This window comes from Miscanthus floridulus, chromosome 1, assembly GCF_019320115.1.
Source record: "Miscanthus floridulus cultivar M001 chromosome 1, ASM1932011v1, whole genome shotgun sequence".
Taxonomy (NCBI): Eukaryota; Viridiplantae; Streptophyta; class Magnoliopsida; order Poales; family Poaceae; genus Miscanthus; species Miscanthus floridulus.
In genome coordinates, this window is record NC_089580.1 from 31,421,089 (window position 1) to 31,426,133 (window position 5,045).

Here is a 5,045-nt window from a genome sequence, read left to right on the forward strand (position 1 = left end):
GCCTTGATAATGCATCTGCTAATACATCTGCTATGCTTACTTTGAGTCCTCTGCTTGCTGGTTACTTGGGTTATGATATTGATCCATTGAATCCTAGTAAAAAGATCTATCATGTTGTGCATCAGAGATGTGCTTGCCATATAATTAATTTGATTGTTAAATCTGGTTTGAAAAGGCTTAAACCACACATAGAGGTTTTTAGGACTGCAATTAACTTTCTGAATTCATCTAATCGTCGCATTGCACAATTCAAAAACTACTACATTGCTAAGGGTATGAGCCTCGTAAATTTGCTTTGGATGTGGATGTTAGATGGAACTCAACCTACCTTATGCTAAAACATCTCATGCCATATAGATCTGTGTTTTCTGTGTTCATCAATTCTCAGTCTGGCTATCCTCTATTGAATGAACAACATTGGTACATTGCTGACAAGGTGTTGCAGTTCCTTGAGTTGTTCTATGATTCTACTGTTGTACTTTCTGGTGTTTATTACCCCACTAGTCCTTTGGTACTACATCACATACTTGAGATTGCATCCCATCTGCATGAATTTGAACATGATAATACTCTTGCTGCTGTAGTTGTGCCAATGAAGAATAAATTTCTTAAGTATTGGAAGAATATACCACTGTTATACTCTTGCATTTATTCTGGACCCAAGGGCTAAGTTGAAAGGTCTGGGAAATGTGCTTGACTTGCTTGCTCTAAGTAACAATATGAGTTACATTGATTACTTTGCTGAGGTTAAATCTGAGTTGCATAAACTCTATGACAAGTATGAATCTAAGTTTGGTGCTGCTAGGCCAGCTAGAACCACCCATCCATCTAGACTAACATGTAAGAGAAAGCAGGCATGGGGCAAAATTTTTGGAGGATCAGTTTCTTCTGGTCCTTCAAGTGCATCTGTAGGATCTATTGTGCCTCCTGGTCTCTCTGAGCTCACTGTTTACCTTGACAGTGACAATGTTGTGGCATATGATGATGACTTTGATATCCTCAATTGGTGGCATGAGCATAAACTAACCTATCCAGTTCTCTGTACCTTGGCTAAAGATATTATGACTGTTCCTGTATCAACTACTTCTTCGGAGTCTACTTTTAGTCTTACTGGCAGGATCATTGAGGAGCGACGACGGCGATTGGGCGCAGACAGCGTGGAGATGCTAATCTGTGTCAAAGACTGGGAGCTAGGTGAAGCCGGTGGACAGCACACTGTGGAGGACAAAGAGCTAGACGAGTACTTCAAAGAGCAGTACCTTGATGATGAAGCTGGTGGATCATCTACTGCTGCCCTGCTGGTGATGGTTGACTGCTGAGAGCTGAGAGCCTGAGAGGCTGTGAGTACGACTTTAGTTGTGAGAGTTGAGACATTTGAGCTAGCTGGTTTGTAATAACTTTGAACAATTTGAACATTTTAATTTATTGAGCTGGCCGTACTCTTTTCCTTTCTAGGGTTTTATCTCACGAGGTGTGAGTTTTACCTAGAAAGGTTTTTAATGAGGCGGCATTGCACAAACAGCTTAAATCTTTTGTCATCTGGTGTTTCTGTGATTGTTGAATATGAATATGTGAACCTGTGATTGTTTGAAGTTTGAACCTGTGATTGTGCTGTTTGAAATATAGTGTTTACTGTGTAACAGGCTATGAGCTGGCCCGATGTACCAGTGGGCCGCGGGCTCCACGGGCTGGCACGGCCCGATATTCGGCCCACGGACCGTGCCTGGGCCGTCCACCAGGCACGGTGGACTGTTCAGGCACGGCCCGGTGCCTCGGCGGGCCAAAGGGTCCGAGCCCGATCGGGCCGTGCCTGGCCCGGGCTCGGGCCGTGCCGGGCCGTGCTGGCCCGTTGCTCATCTTTAGAGAGAAGTGATCTTTGATGTATGCTAACCCTTGTTGAAGTGGACCTAGCACATGTCCATTAGAGATAGCAAGATGGTATAACTATTAGATGTGAACAAATTTAGCCCTCGCTCTCACTTCTTTTATGAATCAGTAACTGACTTCTACTAATAATTAATAACATGGAGACAAATTACGCTAATCTATAAGCTTATGTGTTTCACTGTTACCATACTGCCACATGTTTTTTATTAGTATTAGTATACATACAAAACATCTGATGGTGTCCTTTATCTGAAGTTCTGAACAGGGGGCGATTTTCTTGTGGATTCCGGCAGATTCTTGCGGGGATACGGCGGGCGTCCGTGTCCTTTAGATCGAGCACCGGCTTGTGCGCCGGCGTGGACATCGACGCCTGCACCGAGCTTGTGCGCCCCATCGCCAGGAGGACACCTGGGATTGGCGGCTTCAGCGGCCTCCTCGCCTTGGATAATCACGGGCATCACTTCATTGCTTTATCCTCTATTTTTGGTAAAAAAAAATTAAAGAATGGTCGTGGTGAAGACTTAAGCCCTTGTTGTGTGATTTAAGTATAAATTAAATATTGATTTTAGCTTGTGAAACATGCAAATTTAATGTTCTTGTTTGCTGGAAACATGTCTATGCAACAATTGTAGAAGTATGCACCATGTAGTTGGTTGGTTTATTTTCTGCTTCTCACTCGATGCACCGATAATATCAATTCCGTGATCCTTGGGCTGCACTTTCTGAAACATTGCTTTCCTGTTGCTTTATCTGAACAGGGGACGATTTTCTTGTTGCTAGCACTGACGGACTGGGGACAAAGCTGAAGCTTGCTTTCGAAATTGGTATTTATGATATAGTCGGCATTGACCTTGTAAGTGGTTAGCTGCAATGTAGGTTGTTTTCCTTATCTCGATCACAAGTTGACTGAACTGAATGAATTTAGGCCATTTTGGCAGGTGGCAATGTGCGTCAATAACATCATAACTTGAGCTGAAAAACCGTTGTTCTTCCTAGATTACTATGCAACAAGCAAGCTTGATGTTGATCTTGCAGAGAAGGTGCAGCCACTTTATTTTCTCACAAACAAAATAAAATTTTCCCTTCTCGTACTTATTTTCTTGGTTTCTTCTCATGGGACATTTCAATATTACCTATAAGTACTTCATAAATTATATGTATCAATGGGATTGTGGATGGGTGCGAACAATCAGGCTGCGCTGACTACAAACAACAAAAAAGCAATCAGATTTTGCTGTCCTAGGAGGGGAGGTAAAATATTCTGAATTAAATTACCATGACTTAGCAATTCAACGCTGCAGTATTATCCTTATAATAAGTCACAGTAGTTGTATATGAACTGATCAAACATCTTGCACTGCCAGTCTTTGATTGCTGCATATTTATTGTTATAATTGTTTACTTGATTATTATCTGAATTTTACTAAAGCAAAATTTAAATGTTTGTGATTGGTAACCTGATTAATAATAATACCAGTGTAACAAAATATTCTGATTTTTTTTTTGCTTTGTATACCTTTAATTTCTTACAAACTCAAATTAATCCACCTAAAGCATTACATATGTACGTGTTTTTATGAAAAATCCAAAAACATATGAACTGATAATTGATCATTGCAGACAGCAGAAATGTCTGGTTTCTACACAGAGGGTGAATATGATCTTAGTGGTTTTGCTGTGGGTATTGTGAAAAAGATAAAGTCATTGATGGAAAAAAAAAAAACATTGTTCATGGAGATGTCCTGATAGGTCTGCCTTCCAGATTTATGAATTATCTATATTTTTATCTCTTTGTATTGTTGGGCATTATATGTATCTTGTTAGTGATGGCTGAAAATCCTTAATTTTCAAGAGTACTGGAGAAAAGCGGACTTTCCTTGAGTGACCAGCTCCCAAGAAATGATGGCATAACAACTACTATTGGTGAAGCTCTAATGGCACCAACTGTTATCTATGTTAAATAGGTTTGTTTTGCTGATGTGTATCTATATTTCGTATTTTCTTCAGAATTTTATGGAACTTTTAATCGAAATTGTTTGAAATGAAAAAAAGGTGCTTGAGATTCTTAGCAAGGGTGGTGTGAAAGGACTAGCCCACATTACTGGTGGTGGATTTACTGACAATATTCCAAGAGTATTTCCATCTGGACTCATGGCAAAAAAGTTTTACTGGGTCATGGAAAGTGCCTCCTATCTTCAACTAGCTTCAACAGGCAAGCACAAATGGCCCACGAGATTCAACTATGATTTCTAGCATCTGCATGGCTCTGGATCTCTGCCTAGATCTAGATACCTTTTAACATATTAACAATATATATTCTGTAGGTTGGAAACATTGATGATGCAGCGATGCGGCGAACATTCAACATGGGCATCAGAATGGTTCTTGTGGTAAGCAGAGAGTCTGCGGACAGAATTATTGAAGACACCCATGGAGCAAAGCCTACTTATGGCATTGGAGATGTGATCCATGGTGAGGGGTTACAGTACGTCTGACTCTTTATGCCTTGACTGCTTGACTCATTGCTGGCTATTGTAAGTGTGAACTGGTGCAGAATGCGCGCGAGCTGTTTGATAAAATGATGGCAAAGAATCTCATGGCTTGGACGGAGATGATTAATGGTAATGCACAGACTGGGCGGCCGAAGGCGGCACTTGCTTTCTTTAGGGATCTGGAGGCTGCTGGGATTGAGCCTGAGAACAAAACTGCCATTTAAAATTCCAGGATCTACTTGGTTTGACGATCGACAGAGGGAGCATGCTAAGATATTTGTGATGGACTGAGAATGAACAGAAACAACACCATTGTATCTGGAGATGATGGAAGCTAGGAAGCCTGAAAACATAGCTATTTAACAGTCAGCAAAGGAGGAGATTCGTATCAGCTTGCCACAAAGGTTTCTTCAGCTTAACGTGATAGTTTTTTGATCCATACATGAACAAAGGTCAAGCTGATTTCCTAAATACTCCCTCCATACTGGTAATTCAAGTCGTTTTGGACATCGAGACGGTCTCCAAAGCATAACTTTGACTTCTTATTTTTATAAAAATATTTATTGAAAAGTGATGTATGCATATTTTTATAAAAGTACTTTTCAAGACAAATATATTCATATGGTTTTCGTATTTCCAAACTCAACAACTTATTCATGATTTATA

General features: G+C 40.4%; 1 long non-coding RNA gene across 7 annotated transcripts; it reads left to right on the plus strand.

The window, feature by feature from the left end:
• Window positions 1-2,094: 2,094 nt before the first annotated feature.
• LOC136477601 (uncharacterized) lies at window positions 2,095-4,818 on the plus strand. Of its 7 annotated transcripts, none has more exons than XR_010764057.1 (8): window positions 2,096-2,373; window positions 2,646-2,740; window positions 2,826-2,927; window positions 3,508-3,636; window positions 3,740-3,851; window positions 3,940-4,099; window positions 4,212-4,508; window positions 4,612-4,818. It is a non-coding gene; the product is annotated as an uncharacterized lncRNA (long non-coding RNA). The 7 variants fall into 7 exon arrangements; XR_010764054.1 differs by having other exon boundaries at window positions 2,099-2,373; window positions 4,212-4,359; window positions 4,442-4,818; XR_010764053.1 differs by having other exon boundaries at window positions 2,095-2,373; window positions 2,813-2,927; window positions 4,212-4,818.
• The last annotated feature ends 227 nt before the right edge of the window (window positions 4,819-5,045 follow it).